Below are 13602 nucleotides of genomic sequence, written 5' to 3'. Positions count from 1 at the left end.
TTAATAAACTAGTTAATCTACTCTTGAGAGGTCCTAGACCAACTACTAGGAAAGAATCATTCCTTTACCCCTCCATCCCCTCTATAGGCAGACCAGAACTATATTGCTCACTTGCAGGCCTTTGGAAGGTAAACGAAATGAAGAAAAAGAGACCAGGTAAAATAGTTTTTAAAAATTGCATATTGAAGACAAAGGAATAAGTAGTAAATAGGGAAGATACATGATTACATATTGGTATCATCATCTAATAGTGTTTACAATGAAGAGGGGCCATGAAAAATCTACAGATGCTTGAAAATTTTATATAAAAGCTGGTTGATGTCACTTGATTGTTTAAGAGCATTTATTCATTGGAACTAATAATTACCATATGAAATATAAGTCTTGCTTTTCCAGATATCAACAAATAAAAGAGTTTTCCTTCTCAATCACAGGTGCCCAAACCCAACAAATTTGTGATATGCTGAATGTCTTATGGGAAAATATCATTGGTCTTCCTAGAATGTCTGGACATTTAATTTTCAATTTGCTTTATCTAGAAAAATGGCAAGATGGGTTACCTGGAAGCTCTGGAGACACTAAGAAACTGAGTAATGTGTCTCTAATGTCCTACCAGCTCACCCGGGGCTAACCAATAGGTATCTGGGGATGAAAGCTTGGGTCTGCTTATTGAATCTGTTAAAGCAGAACCCTCATTTTCAGAAACATGACTATTTTCATAACACTTTCTGTTTCCCTTAAGATTTCATCTTCTCCTTGAGTGGAATCTGCCACTGCCACGTGTGATGGAGGGAGGAGAGAGTATTCCTGGTGGCCAGGTGTGATGCTGAGAGTGAGAAGTGATGGAGGAAAACCCAGGGTAGGAGGTGGAGGTGCTGGGAGAGGGGCAGCGCCAGGTGCATGAAGATGGGGATAACGTTGGTGAGGAAAATCTGGATTAGGTCATGTGCCCTGAGGATCTTGGACTTGATTTAGCAGTCAGTGAGGTGTCAGCAAAAGTGGCTGAGTAAAGGTTTTTGAGTTTTGATATGATTCTTCTGTATACTGTATTAGATATTCCTTCCAAATACATGTTATTCCCTAATTAGATAGGCACTCCTCCGGAATCTTCATCCAAAGTACAGAGAAGTTGGACAGGGCAGGATAGAGAACAAAAGGCCAGCAATATACCATTAGAAAGCCTTTGTAAGGGAACACTGTACCCTAAGTGACACCAGTATTTCTGGAGTGTACCTTTGAAGCTGTTGTCCATCTGACAGCAATTTACTGTATTATGTTGTCACTAAAATCCCCTTCTGATTTTGTATGTTTCACTGAAGAAGTCCTCATTGTCCTCCGTGATTCCAGCAGAGAAGACTAGGTTTGTCTGGTACGTCTTGATTTCAATGAATCCATGCCGGTTCTTGGTGTTCACATTCAAAGCAATTACCAGCTCTTCATTGAATCCTGGCATTTAATAATAACTCTAGGACTTTGCCAGAAAATCATATCAACTGTTACATATTTGGGGAAGAAGCGTATGAGTTTCTTGCAGTAAAGTAGGGCTAAGGGCCAACAGGAGAGATGGCGAGGCCCAATGCTGAAAGGGTATAACAAGCTCAGTTATCATTCAGTCACATTTTAGATCTTGGATATTGAAGAAGAATAGCACAGCAAAGAATAGTAGAGAGTAAGCAGTGCATACAACTCAAGACCCGGGTACGTAGGCTTTTATCATCTCGCATGACCATCAGGCAGTATGGTCCCAAGCAAGTGACAGCTGCCTAGGGATAGCCTGGTACCATGCCCCAGATTCCTGAGGTCTAGCAAAATGCTCTCTTTCCTGTTCCGGGCAGCTGACTGGTGATGCTGCGTCTTGAGGCACGCAGGGCACAAAGGGATGGATTCCCTCCAGCTCAAGGAGCACCTCAGACTCTCTAAAATAGCAGTTCTCAAAGTGTCCTTCTGGGAACCTCTTTAGTGCACCTGTAAAGTCAAATCGCATCTCCTAAAGATGCTAAGATGTTATTTTCTCTGTGCTCTCTTACGAGTATACAGTCCAGTGGACTCTCCCAAAGGGTACGTGTGGTGTGATACTGGAATACAGGAAATGCAGATGCAGGTATGAGAATCCAACTTTCTTCTTTTAGGCCAGACATTAGAGAGGTTTGCAAAAAGTATAAAACAATGACACTCTTCTCGCTACTTTTTTTTTTTTTTGGACAATATTTGTTTTTCATTAAAACATGCAGGAGCACCTGGGTGGCTCAGTCGGTTAAGCCTCCGACTTCAGCTCAGGTCACGATCTCATGGTCCGTGAGTTCGAGCCCCGCGTCGGGCTCTGGACTGATGGCTCAGAGCCTGGAGTCTGCTTCCGATTCTGTGTCTCCCTCTCTCTCTGCCCCTCCCCCGTTCATGCTCTATCTCTCTCTGTCTCAAAAATAAATAAACGTTAAAAAAAAAAATAAAAAAAATAAAAAAAACAAAAAACAAAAAAACAAAAAAACATGTTATTTAAGCAAACATAAGTGAATTTTAAATACAGAGATTTCTGTTTTGATTTCTAATGTGATAAATATTGATAGAATTTACATAAACAAAAACTGTTTGGCACCCTCAAGCACTCGTTTAGGGTGTAAAGGAGTCCTGAGACCAAAATGTGGGAGAATTGCTTAATCTAAAAGAACAAGCTCTAAAGTCCATCTCTTGCTCCCCGAGGGAAGACAAGTTGCTAAAGCTTTCCAAGGCTTTTTCCTGCCCTACAGTGCAGGATGATGATTCGAACTGCCTGATAAGATGGTTGTGATGGAGAGTGTGTGGAAAACTCTTAGCTCAGTGCACAGCACATGAGCTCTCAGTAAATACTAGCCATCACTGTTACTATTATCATGATTATTATTCTTGTTGCTACGGCTGCCACTGTTTCTACCATCATGAGAACTATTACTCCTTCCTGGCCATGGCTTTACTCAGATATCTGAAGGATTTACTCCTTGAACTTGTTAAATGTTCTTGGGCCTTTGTACTTACTGTTCCCTTTGCTTGTGATACTTTTCCCATCTTTTTGTCCAGTAAATTCACTTCATTCTTCTCCTATGGACGTAGGGTTTCTTTGACCTCTCAGAATTGTGTTAGGTGCCCTGCTGCAATCCCACATCTTTGTCCTCTTAAAAGCACACCACAATATAATCACTTGTGTCTTTTCTGGCTTTTCCACTGCGCTCAGCAAACTCCGTGAGAACAGAGACCACGTCTTGGTCACTGTTATGATCAGCGGCTCAGCACAGTGCCTGCCGTTCAGTAAATGCCAGTGGAACACATTTTGCAAAAGTCTCCTATTTCTCTTCTTTCCCTTCTGTTTGCTCCTTTCATGCCCTGGAACACCTAAGTAGGTTTGGTACCTGAAATATTCCTGTGAACTCGTAAGTCCTTACGTTAGATGTGAAAGCTAAGTTCCAACAGTGACCTGGGCTTCATTTGTGATTTGAAGGTAATGGTCGCTTATCTCAAAGGATGTGTGACCATGTGCCTTCATTTCCCAGAGTGGTGCAGGAGGTAGAACACCAATCGTTGTGTAAAAGCTGGTCATTCTTAGCTATGATGAGACTACCCACAGTCTGCAATGGGGGACTGAGATGGCTAAAGAAAATGCTCCTGGGTACCAGCGTGCCTCAGAGCTCTGGTCACTACAAAGGGAGGGAAGGATAATCAGAATGCTTTCTTCCTTGTAAATTGCCTTTCCTTCTATCCTTAATAGAATTTATGTCTGCACTTCTCTGATCTACTGATAGCTGGTGGCAGTCCCAGAATTTCTATTCAAGGGGAGCATAGGGACAATGATCTGAATGGGGGACCAGAAGACTTTTTTCTGTAAGCTCTATTTGCATAGCAAATATACTGTTTTTTACTGACATTGCATATTTATTTTGGAGGGTGTTCTTGGATATAAGAGGGTGCTAAGGACTCCCAATCCACCCCACTGCTGAGAGTACATCTATTTTTAGCGTGGAGGCATTTGAAGTAAAGGAATAGGAAGACTTGATAAGAGAGGTTTGACTAGGTCTCTTTTCTATTGCTATTATATGTGTAAAGCTATGCAGGTGAGAATTAACCAATATATTCTCACAAAAAAAAAATTGAAAGTTTGAAAAAGCAGAGTCAGTCAGGCATGGGAATAAGCACTAGACTTTATTTATTAGGTCTGGGGCCCAAAGAGATCAATATAGTCATAAGGAAAAGGGCAGCTTGACCAAAGAAGAGTCAGACTTGAGGCAACCAGTTTATCACACAACTATGTATTTATTTCAGCTACGGACAGAATATAAGATATGACCTCAAGGAACTTGCAACCTAATTGGGAAGACGAGAGAATGCCTACCAGATGATCATTTAAGCAGACTTGTGAAACTACTCTTGAGTGTTCACTGTTCCTGCTGGTTAGTCTCTTCACCTAATTAAGTAAGGAAAACAGAATGAAGGAAAAATGGATGGGTAGGAAAGGGGATGTGGTAAAAATATGAAGACTCTTAAGGCACGTGCTCCAAATTTAAAGTAATACATTCAGGTTTAAAGCTGGAGCCTGGGGCTAACATCTAACTGGGCCCTCTTATTTTGCGGAGGAGAAAACTGTAGCCTGTCTAGCAAAGTACCCCAACTGATAAGTGGCAGGACTAAACAGGAGCCAGGTCTCTGATTCCCAGTGTCCTTTCCGTCACAGTGCAGTGCCTTCGAAGGTGAGGTAGAGTGACTGGAGTCATGTTATGCCTGGGTCCATCCTGAAGTCTTACTTTACTCTTTAATGTTTAGATGATTTTTAGAATTATGTGATCGGGGCGCCTGGGTGGCGCAGTCGGTTAAGCGACCGACTTCAGCCAGGTCACGATCTCGCGGTCCGTGAGTTCGAGCCCCGCGTCGGGCTCTGGGCTGATGGCTCAGAGCCTGGAGCCTGTTTCCGATTCTGTGTCTCCCTCTCTCTCTGCCCCTCCCCCGTTCATGCTCTGCCTCTCTCTGTCCCAAAAATAAATAAACGTTGAAAAAAAAATTTAAAAAAAAAAAAAAATAGAATTATGTGATCACCTACAACAGTAATTTTGTTAGCACGACAGTTTTCATCAATCGCAATTTCTCGGTTACCAAAATAGACTCCATCAGTGCTGAAATTCCGAGTTCTCACCACAGGGAAAATTCAATGATTTAAACAACAGGCTAGAGAGTTGTGTGTTTAGCTTATGTTCCCCCATCCCTCCGCTTTCATATCTTCAACTGGCTGATGACTTACAATTGTATTTCTCTCATGACCTCTTTTCCGAATCTCTGTTTCATATTTCAACCGCTGCATCTCTACCTGTTTTTCCTCCCATGACCTGGAACTCAACAGGAAGCCAGCCTCTCCCCCACACATCCCTATTTCTGTCAATGACACCATCCTTCTTCCAGTCATCCAGGTCTGACACTTGGGCATCATCTCTGACTCTTTCCTTCTTCTCTTCTACCTCCCCAGTTTCTGTGGCCTCTTCCTGAAACATGGCTCTCAATTCCATTCCTCCTTTTCGGGTTCCATTTTGTACACTCTTGCTCAGGTCCTCAGAATCCTATTACCACGTTGTGACAATATTGACCTCTCATGCTGCCTCCCAGTTTTGCTCTAGCAACACATCCTACAACCATGTGGGCTGCGCTCGCGCGCTCTCTCTCTCTCTCTCAAAATCACTGTTCAGACACAAACACCTATTTTAATGATTCTAGTTCTCCACAGTTCCCCAGTACCCATGGATAATAAACCCCAAACTCAAACCCCTGGATAATGCTGCCAGTACCTTTGCCACCTCGGCTCACTTTTCCTCTACAGAATCATCCTTCCCAATCAATAATCACTTTTCTTCCCAATACCTTTTACCACCTGTTGCTCACACGTGAAAAGGATTCTAGTCTTCTCATCTGAACTCAGTTTTGTTAAAGTCACCAACCAGGGTAGCAGACCATGACCCCTCCTCACAATTCCGTAGGTATTTACTTACGGTTCCATCACGGCAGCCTTCAGCCCTATCTCCTAGAAACATCTTTCCAGGTCTGTGCCCTTCCTTCCCAACTAGATAATTAACTCCTGCAAGGTATGAAGCAGCCTCCCATCTCTTTGTACTCCCAGCGCCTCTGACACAGTAAATATTTGTGGGAAAGGACTGACTTGACCATACAAGTGGGGTCAACTTGTTAAAATGAGGTGAAGCTACCGAGAGGTCCACAGGCACGCCTCCCTCTCCCCTCCACGCGCTGCAGGGCTAGTGCGCTCCCCGCTCAGCTCCTCCATCCGGGGCTGCGGAGGCTGCCGGGGCGGACGGAGCCCTCGAGGGTGCAGGCCCGGGAGGCCCGAGCGCTTCCCCACGCCCCGCCGGCCCGCTAGTCTGAGCAGCGGCGCGGGCAGGGAGGCCTGGCCGTTCCGCGCTCGGAGGTAGGTGGTGCTGTTGTCGCGACTGTCTTCCTCATTGGCGCGGGGCGGAGAGGCGGAATGTTCAACTCCTGACTCGGGCGGAAGCGTGGGAGCCGCGCGGGCCGCCGTCCTCTCGACCCCCGGTCGCCGTCCCTGCCCTCGCCGCGCGCGGGCCTCGGCGCCCCCGGCTGCCGCTCGCGCCCGGCCCGGAAGCCAGGTAAGGGCCAGGCCGGAGGCCGCGGAGGGCGAGGTGGGTCGGAGGCCCCTCGCGCTCGCGAGTCTCCCGGCGTCTCGGGGCCGAGGCCCTGACGACCTGCGGGGCCCCGCTGGGCACCCTCCCCGACCCAGGGCCCTCCGGGCGGCTGCTGCCGGAGCGAGCGTTCCCGCCGCTCGCGGAGTTCCGCGCCGCGGCCCAGAGGGCCCAAAGTTCGGACCGGTCCCACGCAGAAGTTGGCGCCCGGAAGGGCGGGCGCCGCGTGTGGGGCTTTCTCGGCCCTGCGCTCGGCGCCGGCGTCGGGGGCCGCCGCTTCCCCTCGCCGAGCGCCCGGCCCCCCGCCGGCCGAGCCCGCGACCCCGGGGCCCGAGCGCCGGCTTCTCAGCGGGCGAGCCGGCACCTCTGGGAGGCGAAACCGAGTCTTCCAAATCAGGGCAGGGCGCGGGCCACTTCCCAGCAGAGGGCTGTGCTTGCGAGGAGAGACCACTAACTTCTGCTTTCCACCCGGCCCGGGCGGCTTCTTCCACCTCGAGCGGCCCTCCCCGGGACAGCGTGCGGCTCGCGCCGCCCGCACCCTCCAGCGGCCCTTTCTGCCACCGGCGAGGGTAGCCCCCACCCTACCCGGGTGTCCCTCGGCGACCCCCATGGCGTCCCCCGGTCCGCGGGCCCCGCGACCTGGCCCAGGCCGGCAGGGCAGCGCTGAGGCCGCCGCCACGCCTCGCTTGCTCCTGACAGCTTGCAGACCGACTTTGATACAGACCCGGCGAGATGGCTTCGAATTGCCTAAAAAACGGGGCAGCCCATTGTTAAGATTGCTGCAAATGTGCGTTTCTGATGCGCCTCGAGATCTCTCATAAGCACTGTTTATGGAGGACTTAATTAGTATTTTTGTTAATAACGAAAGCAACATCGTTTAGTGGCCCGCTCTGGATGATACTACAATAAGCAGCTCTCGATTAATAATGGTGAATTAGAATCGCCTCAGATGGTTGCTGAAGTATATTCCTGTTTTTTCCCGAACCTGTTTTACCGGGAGCCTTCTTGCTTTCCTGACCTCAGTTGAAGTGAGCAGTCAGGATTCAGTGGATCCCAACCCACAGTCACTTTTAAAGACAAAAATAAACAGGTGATTCAAGACAGTTAATGATTTCTTTGTAGTAGGCCTACATCTCCACAGTGAAATTTCATGTCGTTTTTCGATTTTCAAAAAAAAAGTACGTGACAGCTACATTTTAATTATGGTTTTGGCCTTTGTTTAAAGTTCCGGCTACAGTAGTGAGAGATTTGGGAGATTGCAAATGAACGTGAATTTGGTTTGTTTGGAAACAGTGAATTAAGGTAGAGGAAAAGGGTCTTCTAAAGCAACGTGTACTCTTAGTATTTCACAGCATAATTCCTACTATAACTTTTCTCGAGTTTTTTTTTTTTAACCTGGAAGATATTATTTAAATCAAAAGTCATAATGGTAATAATTCCAGAGTAAATGACCACGGTGCAATGACAAGGGCCCTTGTCTAGGAAAGGAAAGATGATTGATCTCTTCTTACTCTTTTAGGGGACACGTAAGACACATTAAAGAGAGACAAAGAGAGAAATATCCAAATATTAAGCGGGAGGATTTGGATCTAAAAATGGATGGTCAAAGATCTTGGGAACTGAGGGACCTTCTTGCCAAATAAGGAAACTTGGCAAGCTGCTCTGTGTATTTTAAGTTAGCACAAGAGTGAGTGTTATTGGCAATATATTGGCTGAGTGCCTATCTGAAATGAGCAGTGAAACTGACTTTGACAGGGCTACCAAACTATAAACAGGAGTTATGAGGGGCGTGGAGTAAATAATCTAGTCAGAGAAAACATTGGCGAAATTACAATGACGTTTCATGAAAAGAGGTCAGACATAGAGTGAAGCTATTAGTGTGGAGTAAAAGAGAAAAATGGACAGTTTTTAGAAATTGTTAGATTCAAAGAAAAGAGAGGAGAGAATCAATGATTTTTTTCTTTTTAAGCCAGAAAAAGGTGTTTTGTGGTGATATAGTACCTCTTGGAATAAGATAGCCTTATATCTGGATCCAGAGATACTGAAAATAAAAATCAATTTGGATCATTTGTTTTCCATTTTATTCTACCCAGGACAGATTGACAGGGAGGGTGTCTTGTCTATCTAAATGTAATAGGAACAGCTAAGGCACCTTTTGGTCTTACTGCAGGGAAGATTTAGGCTACTTCTTTCGTGGCTATTAACCTTGCCCCACTACACACAAATAAGCAGAGTTCCAGCTGTGACCAGAAAACTGTACCTGTTAAGGAAAGAGAGCTATAAATGCTAGAGCTTAGATTGGTCTGACTGATACATGGGTGCTTTTGTGTCAGACCCTCCTACGGACAGCTGAAGCATCGATTATGCCCTAATAGCAGTTAAATAATCCCAACACTGTAGAAGATTCTCTGAGAACAAAGCAGCCATGCTTTGCCACCCTAACCTCACATCACAATTGCTAATAGGAAATTAAAGCCTCAAATGGAACTTCAGGTGGATGACAAGCAATCTAGTGATTATTGTAATAAGCAAAGTGTTTAAAGAAAACAGATTAGAAGGAAGAGGCAGAATGATACAGTGAGAAAAAAAGACATATGGTAAAAAAAAAAAAAAAAAAAAAAAAAAAAAAAGATATGACTCTGAAGTCAGACCTGAGTTTAAATCCTAGTCATGTCGCTTGTAAGTTCAGCACTTGGCTTGGGCAACTTTCATACCCATCCTCAGTTTTGTCATGTGTACATTGGGCACAGTAATGCCTTCTTGCTGCACAAGCTTATGAGCACGTGGTAATGCTTGAACCAGAGCTTAAAACTTCAGCCACCATAACTGAATAGTAAGGAGTGTTTTCCACATTCTCAAATCAGACACAGAGCAGGCTGCTTGTCTCACCTATACCCAGGTAAGGCTTGCTCTTGGTAGCTGGCCCTGTTCCCAAATCATACTTCATGTGTATATGCAGGGCTGGGAGGTTTTCATAGATACTCCCCTGCTTTGAGTATAAGGATTTGAAAAGCAGCTTTGTGTACCTCTGTGTTTATGTATAACTTTGAGATTTTTTTGTGAAAGAATCTGAAAGTTAATGCATTTAAATATCTATATGAAGAATTTGAAGAACTCAGGAGTTGTGTGACTAGGGTAAGGTTATGACCTAGAAAAGCTAAACCAAAATTACTTGGAACCATTCTTAAAGCTGACTTTGAGCACAGTTTATCTTCAGGGACTAACCTCCTTCTTTCTGGACTTTGTATAGGAAAACCAAAAAGAGAAGGCAAGAATCATTATCTAAAAGGTCATGGAAAAAGTCTGCTTATGAGACTTTTTTTTTTTTTAACCAAAGTATCCTATTGTGGAGAAGAATGTATTTCTTCAGGGATCCGTAAATATCCCCGTAAATAAAACAAAGACTCCCATATAAGCAAGCACTTTCTTTAAAATCTTGTATTTAATCTTAAAAACTCATGTGAATTTTGCATTCTCTTCTGTACTGTTTGACTTTACTGAACAAACCAGTACAGGCATGTATAGTCCCTTAGATCTTAAGGTAAAATTGACTTGTAGGAACTGGATTTATTCATACACCTTCTGCACAGTGCTGGGTGCTCCACGTATGGGGGAGCGTGAGCCTGGTTCTGATAAATGAATGTGTGCCATTAAGCTCTGCAGCCCAGCCCACTGCATGGGGTAATGCAATTTCATTTTGCTGAGAAAAGAATAATAGTATATCATCATCCAAAGATTTTTTATTTTCTGTGGTTATACTGTGGCTTTCAGCATGAACAAAGCTTTTTGCCTTTGGAAGTGGAGGAGAGGGGAAAGAATAGTGGAAGGATAGAAATCTGGAATATGATGCTCACCTTTTCAACCTGTTTGGGAGGAGAAATTGAGGAGTATGGCCCAGTCATCTCCATTATTTCCATTACTGATGCTGATCACTGTTCCTTTACTTTGCCAGGGACTCTTAGGTTCATGACTGTATCCCTGAGAAAGAATACCATCCATACTTTGTAGTAGGTTGATTAGTCATAGCATACTCATAGGGTTGGAGTAGGTCTTAAAAACCATTCATGCTGTTCTAGCTGTTGCAAGAATCTCCTATTCCACATGGCCACCTCCCATTGAACACTCTCAGCGATAGGCAGCTCACTACTAGACAGAGCGGCATATTTTCTTATTAGGTAATTCTAATAACCAGGAATTCTCTCTGTAGTTTTTAGCTTTGTCTCTGGATCGATACATAATATAGGGTCTTCCATGGTCTTCTCTGGTTTTAGCAGTCCCCATTTGCTGTCATCTTATGTCGAGGTTACTAGGTTTTAACTGTCATATTTACCCTTCTCAGGGAACATTTGTTCCAGGTAATTAGTCCAAGATGGTACCTGTTTGTTAGCAGCTAGGGTAGTCAGATGCTTTCTATTTGACAGAAAATGGTGCAGCACAAGAAGCAGCACATTTGGGGATGGGTGAGCCTGCTGACTGAAGTAAGCCTGGTTTATTCTTGTTTTCTCCGCCACCTCCCCAAACATCTGTGAATTCCTCTTCCTGCCAACCCATGGAAATGTGCTGTCTCAATGCTCCTTTACTTCAGAGACTCTGGTCCAGCTTTCTTCTATGCCTCCAGTCGCTCAACACAACAAGCACCTCTGCCATGACCCATGTTATGGATTGTACCTACTCCACGTTGCCTAGTTGGGCTTCTATTTGAGCACAGACACATTTCCACACAGTATTTCTGTGCCATAAGTGCCCCTGTCTCCTACATTCCTGTTCCTCCAGTGTTTTGCCTCAAGTAACGACATTTCTGGCAAGGAAGTATGTCATGGAAGTCTATTTTCATTAATTGAAATATTAAAGTACAAGTAAGAATGTTTCATTTAACTAGCTCGTTTTTATTTTAACCTTTGCTCTAATTAGAGGGGTTTGTTACTTGTATGATGAAACATAGAAGAAAAAAATGAAACAATAGCTATTTTTTGGATTCTTAAAGTCTGCTTCTTTCTGATATCCATGACTAAAGATCCTATTCACTGAATTCAACCAGTTCTTTACAGGATATGCTGTTTTCCAGTAGAAGCCTTGGAGGAAGGAAGGGATATCTATGGCAGACACAAGTACTAGTTGGTTCTATTTGCAACCTAGTCTCCTCCAGCGAGTCATACAGATCTTTTTTGAGTGGTTTAAAAACAACAGTAGAACAGCAGTCCTGTTCAAGAATAGAATCTTAGAATCTTTGACCTTGCTCTTATGAACAAATACGCCAAACTCCAGCTTTCCCCATGCTTTGAAGATAAGACGTGTAGGAAAGAAATAGTTGTAGAACCATAATCCAAGTGGTATTGTTTTAATACACATGATGAAAAGCATATTTTTATTATTGTATTCACTAATCTGTGTTAAGGAGGCTGAAATAATACTAGCATAAATAAATATTAGAGCAACAAGGTTGGCAAAATAATTTGTCGAGAGCTGTTTTATAAAAGGGTTTTTTTTTCTGGTCAGATTTAGGTCATAATAAAATAGTTTTTTTTTTCTATACTGCGTCAAAAATAAACTTTTGTGAAGAAGGGAAAAAGGAAAATGTAAATTATGGATAGAAAAAGAGGAAGAATCTGAATTCAGAAATCACAGGTCCATATAAACCTAAAAGAAAAATCCAGAAAAAGTCCAAAGACCTATTTTCTAGTAAAGTTATTAGTCCTTTTATAAGGTGGGTTTAATTTTAAAAGAAGTTATGATTTGCAGGTATTTAATGAAGCTGGTTGTAGTTTCTTGAATCCATGTGACATGTAGTAGATAAGATTTAAAGGAAGACAGTGGCCACCATGGAAGTAGGTATACTCTAGAAATGTACCAAGTGAATGCTATCATTGAATTAATAGGTCCTAAAAACTCTGGTATCTTAAAAAGTGCCACACACACACACACACAAACAAAACAAAAAAACAAAAAACAAAAAAAACACTATCATCTTTTAATAACTTAGTCTCATTATGAAAAAATAATTTAAAAGAAAATTATAATTACTTAATAAGATCTTGCAAAAATAGCCAAAACCAAAAGCAGCAAACAGAGCAGTGAGAAAGCATTAAAACATATGCAGATAAGAAGGATTCATGGACCAATAGTACATTTATCTATTAATCATTGCTCTGCAAAACTAATGAAGATGCAAAACAATTCTGAAAACACAGGGAGGAAAACTGAGGAAAGCATACCCAATGGTGAAAGCTGAAGGAGTAGATGACTAAATATTAAATATGGTAACAAGACTTATAAAGATAACTTGAGAACCATCATTTCCATGTATTGAGTATTGTGTACTAGGTGCTGGGCACTATGCCAGGCACTTTCATGGCATCTCTTACTCCCCAGCAACTATGCAGGATGGGTATTATTTCCAGTGAGAAAATGGAGGTCAGAGAGGTACAATGCCTGGGCCAAGGTCTAACAGCTAATAAGCTCAGATTCACTAATGGATCTAATTGGGGTGCTTCCCCTGGACCATGCTGCTTTTGTGTTGGAATAGTGGTATTTGGAAGTAAGACTCATTAAAGAAGTCAGGTAATACTCTGCAAACTTCATAATTTTGAGCTAGCAACTTGAAGACATTTGGTAACAGAACGGAAGAGATTTCAGATTTTTTATTTATTGGGTTGGAAATGTCATGGTCAGAAAATGTGATTGGTTCAAGGTTACCAAGAGCTAGAGGCAGAATTCAAACTCCTATCTATTTAATTCTAAATCTTGTTTTTTTAATGTTAGAACGTTAGTCTTTTTTGTTTTATTTTATTGTTTTTAATTCAGGACCAAAGTCCATTTTTTTTGGACTTGAAAGCTGAAAACTTTAAAGTCAAATAATACTCCACTTAAGGTTTTCTGCCTCCATATAGTTTCACTTTTAATAGTTCATTGATGGTGACACACACACACACACACACACACACACACA

The 13602-nt window shown here is 43.2% G+C and overlaps 1 protein-coding gene across 3 annotated transcripts in view; it reads left to right on the top strand.

The window, feature by feature from the left end:
- The first annotated feature begins 6197 nt into the window (after window positions 1-6197).
- The window catches only part of MAP3K20 (mitogen-activated protein kinase kinase kinase 20), a 185641-nt gene continuing 178236 nt past the window's right edge, over window positions 6198-13602 (top strand). Inside the window, exon 1 of one of the 3 annotated variants that reach the window (XM_047869069.1) lies at window positions 6198-6427. The gene's annotated coding sequence lies outside the window, so the exon portion shown is untranslated. The other 2 variants (XM_047869072.1, XM_047869071.1) reach the window with 2 other exon arrangements.

The sequence above is a fragment of the Prionailurus viverrinus genome, chromosome C1, assembly GCF_022837055.1.
Source record: "Prionailurus viverrinus isolate Anna chromosome C1, UM_Priviv_1.0, whole genome shotgun sequence".
NCBI lineage: Eukaryota > Metazoa > Chordata > Mammalia > Carnivora > Felidae > Prionailurus > Prionailurus viverrinus.
This window is presented reverse-complemented; position numbering and strand designations above follow the sequence as displayed.